This window comes from Chironomus tepperi, unplaced genomic scaffold (genome assembly GCF_022539635.2).
Source record: "Chironomus tepperi strain 1889 unplaced genomic scaffold, CSIRO-AGI_Ctep_v1 contig_11, whole genome shotgun sequence".
Taxonomy (NCBI): Eukaryota; Metazoa; Arthropoda; class Insecta; order Diptera; family Chironomidae; genus Chironomus; species Chironomus tepperi.
Genome location: NW_027226133.1, coordinates 941971 through 964504, shown reverse-complemented (window position 1 = coordinate 964504; position 22534 = coordinate 941971). Strand labels below are relative to the sequence as shown.

The 22534-nt window shown below is 32.7% G+C and overlaps 1 protein-coding gene across 2 annotated transcripts in view; it reads left to right on the top strand.

Annotated features, from left to right (window-relative positions):
• Positions 1-13992: 13992 nt before the first annotated feature.
• Positions 13993-22534, top strand: part of LOC139087829 (uncharacterized) — a 124955-nt gene continuing 116413 nt past the window's right edge. Inside the window, exon 1 of one of the 2 annotated variants that reach the window (XM_070636763.1) lies at positions 13993-14363. The gene's annotated coding sequence lies outside the window, so the exon portion shown is untranslated. Of the gene's footprint in view, positions 14410-22534 lie in introns of both variants that reach the window. The other variant, XM_070636752.1, reaches the window with a different exon arrangement.

Below are 22534 nucleotides of genomic sequence, written 5' to 3'. Positions count from 1 at the left end.
TTTCAATATCGTTTCTCTTATTCAATACGTATTGTGTGTATGCATGTTTGTGTTTAGAGTGGAGGTTAATGTGGTTGAGTAAATATTTTCTCTGCTTTTATAGAAACACTTTGGTGAAAGCTCTTTTTTTATATTTTTTGGTAAATTGTGTACATGAAGGAAAAAGCACATAACATTATTTTAAAATATAGCCCTCAATCTCTCCTTTTATTCCTTATTTCCTCGTTCACAATGCAACATAAAAATTAAATTCGTTTTTCCATCTACTCCGTTTTGCCTTTAAATCTTCACATCTTATTTTAAACTTTTTTTTGTGTTACCGAATCAGGAGGAATAAAAATATTTGAAAGGATAACTCACTTGAAAGCAATTATGGAATATAATAAATTTTCAGCCTCAATATGTTTATGTGCGCTTTATAGTTCCACTCAGTCGATTCCTTTTTTTTTGCAACCCCCACTCTCTCTGTTTACCCCGAATCTTATCGAGCTAAATGTGTATGAATGTATACACAATATATTTTTTCTTGGCGAGACATCAAGAGAAGAAAAGAAATAAGGAAGATTGTGAGTGTGTAACATAAAACAATTACACTGAAAAGAAGAACACAGCTCTCTCTCACTCTGTATCATACTTTATTTAACCGCTATAGTGCAATCATTTTTCTTAGCAGTGAATGAATAGGAAATTGAAAAAGCCTTTTGCATCATATATGTATAGATATGAGTATGAAAATATATGGAGTAGCTGCTGCAGAGATAAGAAATCTTTTTTTTTCTTTCTTCCTCTGTTTGACTTTATTTGCTACATCATCAAGAAATCATAGCGCAAAAAGACGAAAAGAATTTCAAATAAAGGAAGAAAGGAATAGAAGAATCAGTAAGGATGTCAACTATATGCTATTATGACCGATACTTTGGAGCTTTATCGGTGATGTGGCTATTTTTAGAAATCGGAGCAGGCTTTTGTCTCTTTGTGATGAAGATATTTGTAATTATTGTGATTATTATGCGTTTTTGTCATTGAATTATATCAAAATCTGATGATATTTCAATTGATTCTTAGATTTTTGAAGATATAACGGTTTTTGAGAATTCAAATAATTCACGGATTTTGGAAACTCTCACTTCGAGTTTTGTTTTTCAAAATTTAACATTTTTAGACTGTTTTAAGACAGAGCATTTAAACTATTACATTCTAGGCAATAGCAACGACAGCATGAACTATATTTAACCATGAATATCCCAACAAAATGACTAAAAAAATCAAATTTCAATATAATGTAGTCAACTAGTCAAAGCAAGTCACCAAACTCATCATTCAAGAAAACCAAATCACCAAAATTGAGAGAAAAGAACCAATTTCGGCAATGGAGACATTCATTTCTCTTTGAGGGGGACTTTTTTTTTCGGTTTTTAAGGAAATTGAAAATAATTTATAGATTTGTTGTTGCTGTATATGTTGTTTTTATGTGTTATCACGAATATGTTTGCCAAATATTTTCCTGATCAGAGCATAAAAGTAAGGAGTAAAAGAATAAGAAAAGAAAAAAATTCAAAAAAGTGGATTATATTGAAGGAAGATGAAATCGAAGAGAAAATCATCGTCTAAAAAGCGTAGCCAAAAAACATATTTATAGAGTGCAAATAATTTTAAAGTCTGGAGATGTCTGCGACAAACATATTCAGCTCTTTTCTTCTCTCACTCTCTTATGCTTCCGGTTTTATTTATTTTCCAAATTTTTTTTATCAAGAATGTGTCGAGAAAAATTATTGAATTTTCAAAAAATGCCACAAAAACATCATAATATGCATGCCACATAATCTATTGATTTGGAAAGCTTATTTTCGGCATTTATGCAGAGTGAAAAAAAAAGAGGAAATGGTGATGTGTGAAGTGATAGGGATTTTGAGTTCACTAAATAAATTGAAAAAACAGTAGGCTGGAAATATTGGAGATTCAAAAGTGTCGTGTTTTTGTGGCTACAGGAAGTGGGATAAGAATACAGCATTGAGTGTTCCACAAGTAGTTTAATAGACTAAAAATTTATGATATATATCGTAGTCTGGGTTTGTCATGTCATTTGAACTGCAATCAAATTGCCATTTCCATATATTCATGTTAATTGCTAGCATTTGATCGTCATTCTAGTTGAATTCATCTGAATAAATATTTACTGACCTACTCACTGACTTTCTATGTATTGAAAATTGAATGTAATCTAAAATTAACAGAAAAAGTGGGGGCATCTGTTGCAAAAGCCTCAACTTCTCAGTATTATCCAAATACATGAAGATTGTTTTGTAAAGAATTTTCAATTATATACTGTGCCACGTGGAAAATTACAGAAAAAAAATCTTCTTTTCCTTAATAACCCCGCAGTGTTATTCATTGGGTAGCCAAAAAAATTGGATCAGAGTTGCTGAGTCAACGACTTATTTTTGGAAAGGATAAGCTATTGTAAGCTGTGGAATTTTTAATTTAACACTGTTTGCGTTGATTTTTAAAGATTCTATGGATACCGTCATCATCAGACAGTTTAAAGCTCTTCTCAGGTCATCTGACTATAGAATCTTAATAATGCATCAATATTATACGGTCTGACTCAAAAAAGTACTCAATGGCTTTAAGAATTTCCTTTTTTTACAGAACCCTTCGATTTATCCATCAGTCCTTGAAATTTTTTCATTCTTTTCTAGCGATCTGAATCCCTAACAACAAAAAAAAAGCTTTATTTAATCTTTACGCTTCAATTGAAATTGATTTTAATATGAAAATGATGCATTGATTCAAATCAATAACATTTATCAGATTTTTGCAGAGACATTCTCATTTATCGGCAAAAGAATGGAAGCATATTCACAGGCAAATACCAAAAGTTTCTATTTTTCTCTACATTTTCATATTCATTTCATTTAGTCCTCATAGAGCTTTTATGATATTCAAAATGCTTACTTTTTCAAACTCAATAAAACTCAACTTCTTCTTTTATTCTCGTCTTCTTCATCCTTGGGTTTGATATAAATTAATAATTTGTTATATTGAATTTTTACTTTCGTACAACAATGTTAGAAACTTTCCTTTTTTCACATCTTATTCTATTTTCTACCATATCTCGCAAAATGTCATGATTGAGGGAGAAGAAGGAAGAATTTCTTTTTTTGCATTTGTTAGGGAATATGGTAGGGAAGTCGATATTGATTTGTTATTTGATTGTTTTGAAACTTTAAAGCGCAGCAATCATGAAAGATAACAGTAATTCAAAGTTTAAATTTGTAACGGTTATTTGAGATTTGAAATTTTTTACAGGAGTAAAACTACGAAATCTGACATTTCACTTCCCTTGATTTTTGACAATAAACAAATATAAATCAAAGCAAGCTAGAAACTTCTGAATATTGTGAATACAAAATTAATTAAATCAACTTCTACGGTCAATGTAAGTGACTCCTAAATTTCATTATATTACAAATAAAGCAGCTATAAGAAGATGCTAGAAGAGATGAAAAGATTCAATTTTGAAGCAAAAAAATGAAAAAGGGACAAAAAAAAGTTTTGTAAGATTGCAAAATTAAATTGTAGCACAACAATATATACAATCAAGTAAATGAACCAATGTTTTTCAATGGATAAATGACGTGTGCAAAAGATGAAGATCGTATAATAAAAATTTTTAGCGCATTTTCATTCTTTCTTTACAAGTGAACACACAAATCATTGACTATGAAAAGATGTTGCTGGCGGCATTATGTCTGTTAGTTTGTGCTGCTACAGCAAAAGAAGGAATGAAAAAGAAAGAATATGAAGATTAGTGCTGGAAGAAATAATTAGGAAAATGTTTTTTCTTAGCCAATGGAATTTACATGCAGTACGGAAGTTGAATCGATTGTAGATGTTGAGTTTCCTTTAAGTTTTTAAAACTTTTGTGGCTTATTTCTTTAAAAAAATTTGACCTGATTTCGTCATTTATATGGTGTTGCCAAGTTAGTTTTGTCGAGTAAGCTTTGATTTTGACATTTTGTTGTTTAAAAAACATGAAAAAATGTCCTTAAAATCTGTCATTGTTAAGGGATTGTGATTTTCAGTTTTAAAGAGTCCCAAAAACATATTTCAAAGGACTTTATCTTCATGCTCCATGACAGCTTTAAAAATCCTTCGCTAATTAGCTTTATAGTAGCAAATTTCACAGCTTAATAGAGGTTAAAAGCCCCAATAAAGATCATTAAAAAATATTAAGTAATTTTGTCACGCATCCTAGCTTTTAAAGCATTCACCGATCATAAGTAATTATCTTCTATTCCTAATTAATTCCATACTTAAAGCATCTTTAAAACTGCGTCACAGAATCTTTAATTTTTCATTCAATGCTTTACACAACTCATCCGTTTTATTAAAAAGATAGCTCGAAAATTGCTTGTTCGCTCGCTTGCCCTTTTAAGCAAAGAAAATTTCCTTCATGATAGTAATTTAAAAATAGAAGTAGAAGAATGAAAAACTGAAAAATGAAGGTTTTTTTGAGAAGAAATCTGAGAAAAAGGAGAAAGTTCTCATGATTGTCCGTGAGTATCAGAAGGTTCACTAACTTTATTTTCCCCTTTTTTTTCATTTCTGATTCATGCTTGAAGTAGCACTAAAAAATAAAAGGGGCGCCATAAGATAAAGGAAAGCGAAAAATCAAAGATTTGTAATTAGGAATGAGAAAGTGAGTGAGAGAGAGGCTAGGCTGCATATACAGACATAACAACAAAGAATAGACGAAAAGGAAATAAAATAAATTTCATCTCAATTTTCTCTTCTGATGTATCAGCGATCCTTTTTTTGGTTGCCTCTAATATCGCATTGTATGAGTGTGTGTATAAAGCATGTATCAAAATCCAGCATGCGACAAGAGAATGAGATCAGAAAAAGAGGACAGAGAAAAAAAAAAGGTTTTATATATTTCTGTATGCAAAAGCTTTGTATTTTGAATATTTAATGAGTTTCTCTGGTACAAGAATGGATGATGCTTTTGCCGAGTGAACAAAAAAAAAACCCTTTCCAAAAAAAAAGTATAAAGTATAAAAGAAAAGAATGGAAAAAAATGAGAAGGAGAGAGTGGATCCAACTATATGAGTGTGAGCGAGAGAAAAATTTCGTCGATTTGACAGGCAAAATGTGTATGGAAGTTTGTTATAGAAGGATAACATCACACAACGTATATAAATTACAACACAATTTCAAAACTCTTTCCCACAAAATTCAATCATATCAAGCTTTTTCTTTCTTCGTTTTCTTCCTTTCCGTTCACGACTTTGCCCTTCTTTTTTCCACCAATTCTTCCCTTACTTTATGTACATACTTTAATCCACAAAAATTATGTACGTATGTAGATGAGGAAGTTAGTGAATGAATTTACAACTTGAACTAGTCATAGAATCGCGTGTAATAGTCAAATTAGAAATTAGAGCGCATTTTGTGTTATTTTAACTTATTTGGTAGGAACATTATTTATTAATAAAAGCTTTGCTCTAAGACACTGATTTAGCAGATCCTTAATAAAATGGCAATATCGCCCACATCTGTTCAGTATTCACCCCGAAAACGATACAAAAAAATATCAAGCATATGCATTACATTACCATCTTATCCTATACCCAAACAATGACTTGTTGATGATTTCGGTTAATGACTTACGACCTTTGATTAGCAAATAATGACAATAACTACGTGCAAAAAAATATATAAATCAGAGAGAAATTTGTCTACAAAATTGCTAGCAATCATCAGATTACATTGAATGTCATTTAACCAAACTTTTTTTTATATACCACATGCGCTGGTGTTACATGTCATCAGAGTGTCATGTGTAGAGGCCAAGGCAACATCAAATGACGAGTCATATGTGACGAAAACATGTGGTCAAATTTAATGAAGTAAAATGGAACCGAGAATGGGATAATAGGTAGATATGGCTTTTAAAATGTAACTAAGACTTAAAAGGCTGTTTGTGGAGTTTTTGGGTGTTTTTGAATTTCCTGTTTGAGGCTGTTGGATTGGTTTATCTTTGTGTCCGAGTAGCAACATCTACAACAATGATCGTGTTTGTCTGACAGAAAGAGGATAATTCCGAATAACGGATCTCGAATGGGATTCGAACCCACATCCTACTGGTTCGGGTCAGATGCTCCTATCGCTGAGCAATCGGGGCTTATTCGACTACATGACAAAGTGCCATATATAAATTATACATTTTCTGTGTTTCCCTCCTTACTACTGCTCTGTCGATGATCCTTAGTTTGGTACCTTATTGATCAGACCTTCTGTCTCATCTCGCACTTAGTTAAGCTATTTACGATCCATCTCCAAACCAAATCTATCCACAAATAACGAAAACAAAAGTAAATAACGAAGAAAAGGTGCTAAGAGGATATAAATAGACATAATCAACATTTCCCTCATCTTGGATTCCACACAGATTCAATTTGGTAATGTATCTTCAAAGAATGATCTGAATTTCAAACAAAAAAAAAATTGTTGTGTGACGCACTTATGTACAAATTTTCTCAAAAATTACGCTAATTTTTCTCTCTTTCTCGGCTCTATATCCATGTACGGCACGAAGACAGATAAAAATCTATTATCTGTGTACATATGTACGTTAAGAAGAAGAAATAAATGGAAATAATAACAACCGCTGTGTGTAATGCGTGAACAAACCTTGAATTTCAATTTTCAATCAGCATAATTTGCAATACATAAGCTCCTTGTTGTTGTGTTATGTTGTGTTGCGGTATTTCGTTGATAAAGTGTCAATATTTTGATGACTTTTTACGTACGAATAATGATAACAAAAAGTCATATAGACTGAATATTCATAAATGTTCATATGTGGTTTCCATGCAGTAATTCTTCCATAATTCTTACGATTTTAATTTGCGGTAATAAGCATGATGAATGGAAACAAAGTAATTAATTTTTTTGGCCTTACTTTACCTCCTACCTACACAATGTGGTTGAAGATAAAAGATCTGCATAAATTTAGACTCAAATAAAACACAAAAAAGAAGAAAACTTGTAAAGATGTAGGAATTCGTTCCCGAAGGAAGCGCATTTTCTCCACTAAGAATCAAATCATTTGAAGACTTGATTTAGGAACACATTTCTGTCATAAAATATTGCAAATTATCAAAAAATATCAAAGTTGGGACTTGAATCCGTGAGAGGATATTGAAAAAGTCATCTAAGGAAATTCTTGAAAAAACTTAATATAATTAACATTCTACTGCATCAATCAATTAAGTTTATCAGCAGTCGCCTTCCTAAGCTCACACACATAATAAACAAAAAGCTGCATAAAAAAGCCCAAACTAGAAGAGGAGTTCGGCGACAAACAGACAGATGGATGGACAGACAGACAGACAGACGGATAAAGTGCGGACAATACCGTCTTTTCTTATTAGAAAAATGCGCTAAAAAGAACCAAAAAATGAAAGTGAAAGACTTCTTTAAAGGATTATCAAGTCTTTTTACACAATAAACTTTTACATACATCTACATCTACATATATGTTCATGCATGGCTTTCTAAAAAGGGGATTTTGGTTTCATCAAAAGGCAACATGAGAGAAGACACAACTCACACAACTTTTTTTTTTTGTTATATTATTCTTATTTAATGTGTGTTTGCTAAAGTACAACATTACACGCTGGTTTAGCTTATAGTCATTTATTCTCTCATTATTCTTTTCATGCATCTGTAATATTGTAATTATCATAAAATGTAACTTATTCGCACATTTTTGCTGCTTAAAAATGTGACATGGTGGTATGTTGACTTAAGAATTAAGTCACTGTGTATTTTAAGGTTGTTTTGTTGTTTATCTCGTAGGAGTGATAACAAGGCTAGGGATGGGAACTGTTTTGTGGTTTTTCAATTTGACATTTCAAGTATAATATGCTATGAAGTTAGATCTTATAAAATTTATCATCAAATACTGCTGAATAATTCGATTCACTGATTTGAAAATAAAGTTCTTGAAGACTACGATTTAATTTTCTAAGGAATTTTTCCATGCTTACTTGTGTATCTTTAATGGAAGAAAACTTCATTGTGGGTATATTGTATCCAGTTGGTTGTCATGTGTCAGAAGCTACGGTGAATGAGCTACTAAGATATTTTGTTGCTAATATTTCCTGTCAGTTAAGACAAGATTCTTGAAGAAATTCTTTCTTGTCGGACTGTATAAAGGAAAAGGTCAGTATATTAGACTCTACATCTTCATTTTCTATGATGAACTTTATTGTTTCTTAAAGATTTAAATTGATGAAAATAATAATGAAGATATTTTATGTGGATTAGGTTACTTTAAATTGAATTTCTGTGAATTTAGATTTTGGAAATGTTGCTGACTTAACCCGGAAGGCGTATAACATAGGAATGATGAACAATCTGATCTCAAATCGCCATAACTCTCGGGCAGAAATAGAATAATTTAGTTTCAATGCCACTTGATTGGCTCATGTTGAAATGTTGGGAAAAATTTGGCTGTTTTCGCCTTTAGACTGCCCCTAGGATCTAAGTATAACACTGCCTAGTCATTTCGGTGCCAATATTTCAATATATTTCGATTGCAGCAGACTCACTGGTACTTGGATTGTCATTTTTACGCAGTGTTTCTTCCTGGCAAATCTTCAAAGTTACAGGAAGTAGGCAACAGTTTTCATAGGAACTCTTAACTTTGAGCTTTCAAATGTCAGATATACAGAGCCTTTTATCGTCCAGAGCAGGAAGCTTCAGTAATATTTGTGAATTTTCAAGATTAGAACTGGCTACGATAAGTTGACCTTAAGACTAATTAGTGAAACTAACTAGACGAACTATCGACTAATCTGTTTTACTCGGTGTTTAAATTTTAAAGCTTAACCTAGTAAGACTTTTGATTCTAGGATTTAAATCTAGATCTGAGTAATCTGACATATTTAGATGAATCAATAAAGAAATTGTGAGTAGGAACAGAAACATTTCAATATCGAATTATAAATTTCCAAGAAATTTCACATTGATAATCGATAACAGAATTACAACTAGTAATGAAGCGGATCACGCTTCATGGAATATTCACACCATACACAGATCAGAAAACTGTTCAGAAAAGTTAGAATTAAAAAAACAACTTGAACAAAATAAAAGATTCATCAAATAAATGTGATAAATAATGATTACTTACATAGTAACTAAAATTATTCAAATGAAGTATGCATTCGAACCATTAATGTTCGAGCTTCGCTCGAACTATTTTTTTCCACACGGCAACATTTTTTGATATATATGCAGTTTGTACTGCCTGGGAAAATTTCCACGCCTTCACTCGCTTCGCTCCGTTCAGGGCGCAAAAATTTGTGAGCTTCGCTCAACCAAGTCCGAACTGCGTTCGAACTGTTAATGTTCGAGCTTCGCTAGATATATTTTTCCACACGGCAACATTTTTTGATATAAATGCAGTTTGTGCTGTTTGGGAAAATTTTCACGCCTTCACTCGCTTCGCTCCGTTCAGGGCGCAAAAATTTGTGAGCTTCGCTCAACCAAGTCCGAACTGCGTTCGAACTATTAATGTTCGAGCTTCGCTCGAACTATTTTTCTACTCACACTGTAGATTACAGTACTAATATAGATCACTATAGGAGCCGGGCTGAGCTTAGCTCGCCCGACTTGGGTAGATTACAGTACTAATATAGATCACTATAGGAGCCGGGCTGAGCTTCGCTCGCCCGACTTGGGTAGATTACAGTACTAATATAGATCACTATAGGAGCCGGGCTGAGCTTCGCTCGCCCGACTTGGGTAGATTACAGTACTAATATAGATCACTATAGGAGCCTGGCTGAGCTTCGCTCGCCCGACTTGGGTAGATTACAGTCCTTATATAGATCACTATAGGAGCCAGCGCAGATTCTATTTTATCACATGTTTTTGTTTTCTAAAAAATAGGCATTGATCGAAAGATATCTCTAATTAATACATTTAATATAGAGTTGCAAAACAGGCACCTGTGACAGACAAAAACCAATTTGTATAGAATTTCTTACAAATCCATACAAATTATCAAGGAATTGTATGGTTTTTGCCTGTCACAGGTGTCTGTTTTGCAATATTTATGATAACTTAATCTTATTTAATATTTATATTTATGGTAAAGTAAAAGGGTTCCAAAAAAAACAACTCAAAAAATTAAAAAATAAAAAAAAATAGTAGGACTTGAACACACGACATGATAAAGATAAAATATGCATTGCTACGATTGCATTACGCTAAATCGTTATAAATACTTATATTAATAATGTGGATAAAACACATTTATAAATGCTTAATTTTTACTTAATTAAAATCAAGATAAGAAAAAACTCTAATAGTGTGCGGCCGAGCGAAGCGAGGCCGCGATTTTTTTGACACGTGTTTTGGAATAATCGGCTATAATTTTGCAAAAAAATGACAGATTTTTGCATCTTGTGCCTCAGTGGAAGCATCTTATGGCTCCAAAAACAATACAGCTCTTGCCATAACCGATATCTATCAGATGCAAAAAACCCGAAGTCTTAATATTGAGTTTGAAACGAGTTATCGCACCGATTAACTTGCTAACTTGCTAACTTGCTAACTTAATGACAGAAAGCGTTTTTTTGCGATTTCTCGGCACTGGAAGCACCAAATGAGATGCGGTTTTCACTGTTGGATTGGTATTTCCAGGCACAGACTTTTGGCTAGCAACTATATGGGGCAATTCCCCTAGGGTAATCCAGCAAATCAAAAAAAGTGGTTTCAGTGATAGACCAAAAACAATATATTCACCCAAATTGAAAATTTGGTGTGAATATGATACATATATGTATGCTCAAAAATCTGTCATTTCCTATTATTTAGAATTTGCAATTCATACATCAAATATTTTTCAATTTATAAAATCAAGAATATCCTTCTCAGTAAATGCCCAAGTCTATTGCGATGACAAACATCATCAATATTACCAAAAAACCTTACATCTTTACTTAATTCTAGGAAAATCCAATTAAAACACAATTATTAAAGTTCAGTCGGTATTCATGATATTTGCCTACAGTTATTTCCTTACTTACATTACTCATAATGAACAATTTACGAGAAACTAGGTAAGTTGAAAAATAAATCGTAATTAATCATGACACGGTGAAATTTAATCAAATTTTCATTTATGAATAGCAAGCACAGCTCTTATTTTATTCCTCATCCCTTCTTTTGCTTTTTTCCGCTCCTTTACAAACTCAACTGAAAACATTCATGTTTATTATAATGACATAATAAATTTTAACACTCAAATATTCTCAATTTCGAATGAGTGTGAAATGGTTTTTACTGTAAATATTGTAATGATATTATGATGATGATGTAAATAAACTTTTCAAGTCACCTTGTCGTCTCTTTTTATTTTCGGTGGTTTTTGTCTTGTTTGAGCATTATTTATGTCAATTTATGGTAAACAGACATGATACAAGTGTACCTTCATTATAGTCGAAAAAAAAGTTTCTCTTTATTCATACCTCATTCAGGGTTGTTTTGTACTTGGTCATGATTGTTGTTGGCGTTGCTGAGCATTTGGATTGCGAAAGTTTTCTTCTTCTTCCTTTATAGCATTTTTTTAAAGATTTTCTACTGAGATTAGAAGTTGGAGTAATTTGAAACTTAGTAAATTTAGTGAACTTCTTAAATAGTTCTGAAGTTGATAGAAATATGTTGCATGTAGTTAATGGCAAGTTAATGACAAATTGAGATATTTATAACGCAATGGTTGGCAACCTATGTGGCGCAACTGATGTGACACACTGATGAGACCTTAAATTTATTTGAAAATGCCATGAACCACATGCTGTGTGTTTTTGATTGTGGGTTACCACTAAGGTGTGCCATGTCACAGAAAAGGTTGTCTCCTACTGTTCTAATGTATGCTTGTCGTGGATCTTGCCCGAACATCACAATATAGCACAGTTGCAAAACAAGCAGATGTCACAGGCAATAACAGTACATCTTCTTAATAATGTGTATGGTTTTTTCTACACAACCATACAAATTATCAAGAAATTGTACGGTTTTTTACCTGTGACAGGAGCTTGTTTTGTATTTCTGCAATATAGTCATTAGGACACCGTGGCGTTACCTAGTTGTCGTAAATGACATCAAAATTGCTGTTAAACAATAGCATTTAGCTATTTTTGGGGCTGAATGATAAACCTCATTCCCTCATATTTTGTCTGCAGGCTTGCTACTTTGGACGAATTATGAGGTACAGTTGCAAATTGCAGGATATGCAGACCGAATTTTAATTATTGTTTAAATCATTGACTCTTGATTTACGTGTTCACAGCTTCTAAATACAAGCTACTGTAGCCGCAACAGTTCTCCGAAATGTCACATTACAACATACTGGATGTCACATGTCATCAACCTTCAACCAACACATGAAAAGTGATGCATCAATTAGTCTGTACAAGATTAAACTCAAGTGACCACATTTATGTATGATATTTTTTAAATACCGGTTTGACTTTAAGTGCTTGAAAGAAACAAAAAAAGTTCAAAACATCCTGAAGAAAGTTGTAAATCGTAAGAAAAATACCCAATTATAATGTCTAGCCTGGAGAAGAAAAAAAAAGTAAATGTTTATGAGAGAAAATAGACAAAACTTTTTTTTTTGAATGAAATTCTACTTAAAATGTTTTGTTTACTCAACCTTTTGGATTGGCTTCCGGGTCCCAATATTTTTTGTTTTGTGGAATTTACGTACCACGCGTGTATCACAAACGTGTAACAGATATGCCCATCTCTGTTGTCATTGTTTGCATTCCAATTTACCAGTAATAATTATCATTTCTGTGTGTACAGTTAAGAGATATGATGGAGAATACCTTGGTGCTTCATCATTAATCCCAAACACATATGAAAAAATGTATTTTTCATCAAAAGGAAAGAGAAAAAAGTTTATTCTGTAATTTAATCATAAATTCCAGTCGTTTTTTTCTCTCATCATCAACATCACCGTGTGAGGCAGTAGCAGCTCAAATAGATTTTTTTTTGTATTTCGCCTTTTCATAAATTGAATTAAAAAAGTCTCGTACACCATCGTTAAATGAATGAAATATATTTTCACATGATTTTATACAAATTCATCCGTAGCTCTCGCACCAGAGAATGGATGTTTTATGATGTGCTGGGGAAAAAGTGTTCAAAATGAGGAAGAAGCATACACGACGATGACGATGACGGGAGTTGGGCGGAAAAAAAAGGTAAAAAAAAAGTGTAATGAAGATGTGAATATGGAAGAATGATTGTGATATGTTAAACTAACTCCCACATACAATTTTCTATATTTCCATTCTCCCTTAATGATGAAAGTTTTTTTTTTTTTTTGTTATTCATGGCTTTTTTTATTTCGAAAAAAACTTTCTTTTCTTTTTTTTTTTGTGTGTGCTCTGTGTTAATCATAAATTTCGGTACAATTGTTTCATTTGCCTTTTTTCCCGATCGTGTCCTTGTGTGCCGGAGAGGACGAAGAGAGAAGATACACAGTTTGTGAGAAAAAAGACCGAACATGAACCCCGAGCCTAACCTTGTCAAGAACTTTTTTCTCTCTCAATTTATTCTCTCTTGCTCTCTGAATTTTAAAAGCTCTCTCTCACGTGCTTTCGTGTCCTGATTACTCTCTCATCAACTCTCTCTCGGCTTTTTATTTTTTTTTCATCTCGTCTATCCAACAAAAAAATTAAATATATATTTATGTTTAAGGCGATGCAGAGCATGCTGATGAAAACTTCGGCTCCAAGTTTCTCTCCTGCCTTTCTATTTTTGCTCTTCTTTATGCTTTTTTTCCCTTTTATATTTTCTGTATCACAACAATAACACCAAAAAAAAAAAAAAAAAAAGAATTTTTCCGATACGAGAAAAAAGTTTTCCCAGGTCTCGGATATCAGTAAAGAAAATGCAGTTGACTTGAAAGGATTTCGTCTCGTGCGCGTAATTGAAAAATATAAAAAAAATATATAAAAGAAGTTACATTCTGCCTATCAAAATCAAATATAGGCAAAGTGAATATCTAACGAGATAAAAAGGAGAATAAAGTTCCTATTAAATTCAAATTGAGGGAAAATCTTCCTTCTTTATAGTGAAAAAATATATATTTTTTTGGAGCTTTTCATGTTGTGAATTTTTAATGTAAAAAAAAATCATTCTTATTTTTTCTCGTGCGTTTAACATTGAACAAAAAAACGGGAGGAATTTACAATTTTTTTTCTCTTAACCATCATCATTCGTGTGTTGTTGCCGCAGTGTTTCATATATAGATATATATGATAAAAATCGAGGTAGTGAAGAAAAAAACCTTTTTTTTTCAGTGTGAAAAATATCACGGTAAATTTGCAAGATATATGTATGTTATGGGTATAGAGAGAGTGAGCAAGAAGACAAATTGACGAAAGCCTTCAATTGGCAATCAGTCGGAATTAAAAATAGTTTTGCTTCCTTTTATTTCCGTTCGTGACAGAGTAAAAACAAATACTTTACAGGATGATCAACCTCTCCACAGCGCATTTTTGGCTTAACTTCGACAGCTTTAACAACTTTTCAAATTTCACTTCCACTCCGGATTCTTAAAAACTTTTCCAGATTATCATGAGCTCCATATTCTACGGTTGACCTAGTGCTTAATTTCGTAGAAAAAAAAAAACTCTTGTACATTTCCTGTTCTACGTGATTCATGCCTTACTTTTGCTAACACTTTCATTACTTCATGTCTCGCTCATTCGGAACAAAACAGTCAAGTTTACCGGCTTAAAGACATTTCATGTTCAAATGTCGTTTCTCACTTAACCTTCTCATTTTTCAAGTCATGAGTCATTTGACAATAAATGAAAATAGTAATCAAATTTAAACACATTTGGAAGTTGATGTCGTTATGTTTCTGTGTCTGAAAATTTAGAGAAAATTGACTTTTGGGGAATCTGTGCTGATGAATTATTTATTATATTGCTTTGATGGCAATACATCATTCATGTTTCCATTTCAAGAAATGAGAATTATTTTGTTTTAAATTCATATTTGGATGATTGGAATCAGGAAGAATTGGTTTGCTTCTTATTGGAAATTTAAAGTTATTAAATTTGATCTAGTTTTGAAAAGTTTAATAGTTTTGAGCATGGAACTTGAAATTTCTGGATTTTTTATCGAGTTCCACTCGTGATTCGTTACTAGGACATTAGTCTTACTCCAATTTTATTCAGATTGTGAACTGAACTCCAATATAAAATTGAGCAGAGCTCGAAATCAACTCGAATTTTGTATAAAAAAGTCAACTCAACTCGACTTGACTCCATACAACATCCGAGACAACTTAAAGCTCAGAAATAATCTGAGAATAAAGAAGAAAAGCTATTAAACACTTTAGAATAGTTGTTAAGAACAATTAGACTCATAGTTGTGGTATGAAACTTCGTGACTTGATATTTCCGAAGCTAATTAACTATTAGCTCATGATACTGCACTAAAACCAACAGATTATAATGAGATCTTTAATAAATTGTGTTCATATGCTAAGTCATAGTATGTAAAATCCTTGGAAATTTGAATTGAAACTTCCAAGACTACAAAGTTTAGTGTTCGAAGTCGATTTGGATTTTGTATTCAAAAATAAACTCGTGTTGACCAAAGTAAAGCTGTCCGACAGAGCCCAGATCTCTATACAGTCGTGTCTAATGTATACTCGAAAGAGCTTTGGTTGTTAGACTAGACTTCATGTAATTTGACCTATCCGACAGAGATCTGGTCGCTTTACCCGGTCACGACAAGTTTATACCTATCAGACAGAGTCTTGGTCGCAAAACTTGATTTCATATAATATTCGAGTCGACTTCGAGCTCAGTCAGAGTTGACATGATTTCATATGAAATTTGAATGGATTCAATGCTCTGAGCTCATCTACAAGCCTTATAATAAATCACATCAGTCAACCAATTAACAACATTCCAAACTGTCCACCAATCTCCCCAACTACATCCAAAAATGCGCTAAAAAGTAGAACGAGTAGCCAGTAAAGCAACGTAATATATATTGTAGTAATAAAGCCCCTTTTTTCTGTGAATATAAATAAACACGTTCGTAGTGCGAAAGTGAGAGGATGATATGAAAATGGAAGGTGAAAAAAAAAAAAGTTTTAAGTGAAAGATATAAATGCGTCAAAGAAGTAATAAAAATGAAAATAATAACTCGTGTGTGTGTTTGTGCTTGTGTATTGTCGTAAAAGGACAAAAAAAAAAACATTCGGAACAGAAAGGCTTGAAATGATTTTTCGTTTCTTCTTTGTTCTCATAAACGACACACAAAAAAAAAGAGGAATCGAGAGTTGTACACCGATTTGCGTCACACATTGAAATGTGAGTATGCTACTGCTGTTGTTATATTTTACTGTGTTTATCTCCATATTTCAAAAAAACGGCCAAGCAAGCAAAAAAGCACAACGGAATCATAAAATATATCATCATATTTCTTCATCATCATTTTATGTTTTAATTAGACTCAGAGACAGGCTTGCAGATGGCAGTATGGGTGAAATGATAATAAAAATAATGAAATATATGTGCCTAAAAAACTGACAAAAAGTAGTGACATTCACATGTAACACATTACGTCCTATTACACAACATAGTGATCATAAAAAATAGCTCCTAGATTTTGCTGCTTCCTCTCATGTCTCATCATTTTTTTTTCGATGGCTTATGTTGTGCAAAATATGCAATTTTATGTTCATTATGACTGATTGAATGAATGATGTGCATTGAATTGATGAGCTTGCAGCCAATAATCAGTTTCAGCCTTTTTCATATTATTATCTGTACGAAATTTTTATATATGTAAGACATTGGTTGAAGCTTTCATTTCGAGCATAATAATGAAAATAAATGCCGGAAGTAGACGGATTTTTTTATGGATCAGCAAAACTACTCCAACTATTAATAGCTGCTTTGCTCAAAAAAACTGAAAATCTGATGGATCTGCACAAGGTTTGCTGGGTAAAACTTTATTGAGGTTATTCATGGATCTAGATTAAAAATAAATTTTTATTCATTATAAGCATGAATCTATATAAGGAAGCCCAAGATGAAACCTTATATACATTCAATTATGAATATTAATTACTGGAATTGAGGCAAACTTTAAATTTTGATATTAATCTCTTCAATTTAAATTGATTTTATTTAGCTTTTTAAGGAACGTTCTAGAATTTTGAAGAATCAATTGCACTAGTTAACTGACATTTGTTACGATTGCTGATTACCTGATATGTAGTGTGCTAGAATCAGAGATTGATCCTTTAGTTGGACTCAATACTTAAGTTACATATTAGTTTTTATGTGATTTACTGAATACTCAATACTTGAGGATCAAGACCATACAATTTATTCATTCTCAATACTTAGAATTCTAGCTAGTTTATTGGCCTGAAAAATCAATTGTAATTCATTTATTTCATAGATTTCACAAGAATTGCTTGCAAGCTTGCAACAGTTTGGCAATTGTTATTTATAATCTACTGCGTCTTAGAATACAGATTGAGTAGCTTTCTCCATTTGCCGGTAGTTTTCTTCATTTGTGTCGCTGAGGATTGGTCGTCAAAAGTCAAGTACCAATCCTGAGTGACACAAGGTTTAATTTAGAGTCCACTCTTTGTAGCACAATGAAGCTCGGGGCAGGGCTCCCGTAAGACTCGAGCAGAACTCGAGGCAAGTCTCCAGTAAGGCTCGAGCAAGACTCGGAGCTTATTTTTAACGGAAAAAATTAAAGTTACTGCTTTTCAGGGACGCTAAGTTCTGAGTCTACTGAGAATCCGTTTGGACTCCATACTATGACTAGCTCGAAACCAGATATCGATGATGATTCAGATTTTGCATAGAATCGAGAAGATTCAAGTCGACTTTCATACAAAATCTGACTCGACTTCGAGTTCTACTCGAAACAATCTGTTGTAAATCCAATCACCAATTGTTATCTCATCATTAATTACATGCCTTTAATAATTAATTTTAAACTGCAGTTGATTCATCCTTAAGGCAATAGTTTTACATATCAAAATGTATTGATTCCACTCCCAAACACAGTCACCTTTGACCTCAATATAAAAATATATCAAAAAAATAATTTTTCTGTTATCTTTCAATTCATTACAATCAATATCAATCAAAAAATCTGGTTTAGACATAAAGGCATGTAGCATGTTGTGTAGCTTAAAATAGGTTAAATTTAATAGGCTTCAAACAAACTTTCATTCATCTCATTTCATCCGTCAATCAGATATCCAATACAGCATTCTCAATACAGCAGTATACCTTACAGCCATTCATTGACCGCTCAAAACAACAATGCGCCTTAATCATTCTGTAACTTATGTTTACATCCACACAATATTTATTCCATAATACATATGATGATGAAATTAAATTTTTTGCTCTTTCTTTCTCTCTCTCCTTCAACTTTGCGACTTTAATCAATTACGAGAGACACGCTTTGTCATATTATTCTTGTTTCTTTCCTTTCTGTTCCTCATAGCTTTCGGAATTTTTCCCAACAGTATAAAAGTCATCCCTGTGTGGTAATAAAATATAATAAATAAAAGAAAAACGAGTGAGTGAGTGAGATGGAGACAGAGAGAATGAATGAAGAAAAATCTCTGTATCATTTTTATGTGTAAAGGTGGTGCAAAAAAGATGTATTAAAGGAAGAAAAGAAATAAAAATCTACGTATGTAAGAGATGTAGATGGAAAAATAGGTGTATAGTCTAGATATAAATTAAGGGTGTGCTTCATGTTGTATATAGCCATATGAGGTTGTAAAGAACATATTTCCCGCACTTTAAACAGCTATAAAAAAAGCGAGAAACTATTGCTGACTGAAATACAGAGAATAATCTGTGATAAAAAATTACAATTGGAACTTTTTTTTGCTTCTCTACCGTTTTGGGGTCGTTCAGGTGTTACGAAACGGAAATTAATGAGGGTTTTTTGAGGTAGGATTCACATTTAGTGGAAGAAAATTCATTTTGGGAATGTTTTTTGGGTCCTCTTTGCCTATTAAGTAATAGTCAGTAGTACTAGCAAGTCAGGGAGTTTTTTGGACAAAATTCCAAAGAGTCGGACAAGAAGCGGACAAGTGACGGATAAAAGACGGACATAAGACGGATAAGAAACGGACAAGAGATGGACAAGAGTTATACAAGAGGCGGACAAATGACAGACAAGAGACGGACAAGAAACAGACAGGAGACAAGAAACAGATAAGATACGGACAAGAGGCGGACAAGAGGCGGACAAGAGACGGACAAGAGACGAACAAGAGACGAACAAGAGACGAACAAGAGACGAACAAGAGACGAACAAGAGACGAACAAGAGACGGACAATAGACGAACTAGAGACGGACAAGAGACGGACAAGAGACGGACAAGAGACTGACAAGAGAATGACAAGAGAAAGACTAGAGACGGACAAGAAGCGAACAAATGAAGAACGAGAGATGAGCAAGAGAAAGACAAGATTCCAAAGAAGCAATGCCACGCTCTTGCTACGTCACATCCAAACAACCCCCACTAACTATTCAGATTAAGCCATGAGAAGGTGGAAAAGACATGAAGAGCATGAAAAAAAAATCAATATAAATTAATAAATTACCCTTGGTAAATGTGCGTTTAATGGACATATTTCATCGGTAAAATGTAGAGGTTGTGCTTGAGACTGAAAGGAACATTTTTATTTTGTCCTCCTCATTTCTATAAATTTCAGTAATTAAAGCAGTAGGAGAGCTTATAATGGGACAATTACTGAGTGTCATAACCTAAAAAAATTTATAACACCAAAAAACTTTCTTTTCAGCTCATTGCGAGCATAAGAAAAATCCGAAGAAGAAACGACGTCAAATTCTATTTTGTTCTTCCTCTTTTGTCGTTCGTCGTCACTGATTTTCATTCTCTCTATTAGAAGAAAAGATATCTAGCATATTGAGCGAAGGCACTGGATGAATTTTAGGTCGCAAATCTTTTTTTCTTCTTTTAAGCTATCATCTCTCGTTTTTTTTTGTTGCCTCAATTGTGAACTGTATGTACTGTGCTGTAGCAAGGAAGAATAAGCAAGAAAATAATAATAACACGTTTTTTTCTCCGTATTGTGCTGTTTGTAGTGGTTGTAACACACGGTAAACTTACAAAATATTTTTAGAACGAGCGAGATTTACGGATATATTGTTGTGTGTGGAATGAACACTTGATGAAAGCTTTGATTGAGCTTATTAAGCTAGTAAAGTATGACAAATGATGGTGGATATTGCAATGATTATGTTTGAATTTATTAATACTGTGAGGATGTGTATTTATTATGTTTAATGGAACATCTTCTGTATTGAGTATTTGAATGATTGCTTTTCAAATGATTCTAACCTAAAATATTTAGAAATATAATAGTTAATTGAATTAAGTTGCTTAAATAATGTTTTAAGTCATGGTATCTTTAAGTTTATTGAGGATTAATTTGCAAGTTTCTATAGTGCAAAATGAAACTTTACATTTATGGGTTCAATTCCCAATAATTATTGAGTTTTCATCAATTTTTAAACTATTTTTCGAATTTGCAAATTTTTGATCAATTTTTGAACTTGTATTTTGAATTTTGAACTTCCTCCTACCTAAATTATGTTTTCAAATCTCAAATTAACGTTAAAACTTATATAAGCTACTTTGAGGATTTTTCTCATTGATACTATTTTGTTAAACCATTTTGTAATGCCTTATATAAATTTAATGAACAATATCACTAGCTGTATTGCCTTCCCGAGCGAGACAATGTGACGAACCGCATTTTTTATCATAAAAATGAATCGAAATCAGCCGTCACGGTCTGATTAGAATAGCTTCTTAATTTTAATACGGCGACGTAGCAGTGACCTAACTAACACTGTGTGCTGTTCAGGTTTAACATCAAAGTAACTAAAACAAAATCGATTCAAGTCAGCATTTCTACATCCAACAAATCAAAGTTTCTTTTCTCCAATTTTCAAAAAGTTCACAGACATCCTTTCAGACTCCGCAATACACTCAAAGTAAATTCATTCCATCTGATAGTCTCAAAATCCTATAAATCATATTCAAATTTCCATATTCTGTTCCTCAAGCTTTTCTCAAAAAAATCGCGCTAAATTGAAAATATTTTTTTTTATCGCATTACATAATGTACAGCATATATACACTATCAGGCTGTTACTTTATGCCCATTCAACCCAAAACATATTTTCGTATGAACTTCACTTCACCAAACCCTTCATTTTATTTGGATGTCGAAAAAGAAAGTAAGAAGAAGTCTCCCCTGCCGTTGTGTTTTGAAAATAAAGAGACACACATCTTCCATATTCATAAAGTATCTGTATGTACACAACAGTCTTTTCCTTCATGCTCATGAATCGTGCGTAATTTTTTTTTGTGAATATGTAGTATAAAATATGAGTTGAATGGATAAGTCACATCACATTTTATGTTTTAAGTGCCAAATTGTTGTTCACAATTCACATCAAACGCCAATATTTCATTCGACACCATTTACATACAAGCATTCATCATATACTGTATGCTAACCACCGTCATTCCTATCTATACCATCTATATGTGCGTGTTTTTATTTTTATTTTCTCTTACAAAAGTTTTTTCTTTTTTATTTCATTTTATTTTTCTCTCCTTTTGTTGAGCGGAGCAAGGGATGTTGACTTGATGTGGTTTTGAGTGCTTTGCTGTGATTTTTGATTGGGATATTGAAATGTTAATACGAATTGGCTGCAAATTTTCCTATATGCAAATTAGCTGTTTTCTTTCGATCGTCATAAATTATTCATGGCATTCAATTGGCAATTTACATGTTAACTTCCATTCAAACTGTCGCTTGAGTGCCTTGTGGATGCCATGTCACTTGGATGTCATGTCAACTGTCATACAAATTGACACTAGGATGTCATGTTTATTCCTATTAGAATTGACATTTGGATGCCATATGGACGCTATGATGCTTCCATTAAAAACCAAAATGGATAAAAATACGGTATAACTGGTTAATTCCGTTACGTTGCAGCAAATCGGTCAAAACCAGCCACCACGGTGTCGTCAAGGAGCATCCATAGTGTCTAGATTGTAATGTTCATGAACATGTTCTTTGTTTGTTCAAAATATGCCAGATTAAGAGACTCATGATGAATTTGGATGAGTATCCTGATAGAAGCATGATCAAATGTTGCCACCAAGACTCCGGGCCAATTGCCCAAATTCAGTTCAGTGCCGTAATAGCGTTCAGTATTCGACTTCATATAAAATACAAGTAGACTTCGAGCTCTTTAACCCACAATATTGAAGACGAATTTAATCCAAAATTTACTACAGAGTTGCAAAACAGACACCTGTGACAGACAAAAACCGTATGAATTCCTGATAATTTGTATGAACTTGCAAGAAAAATCA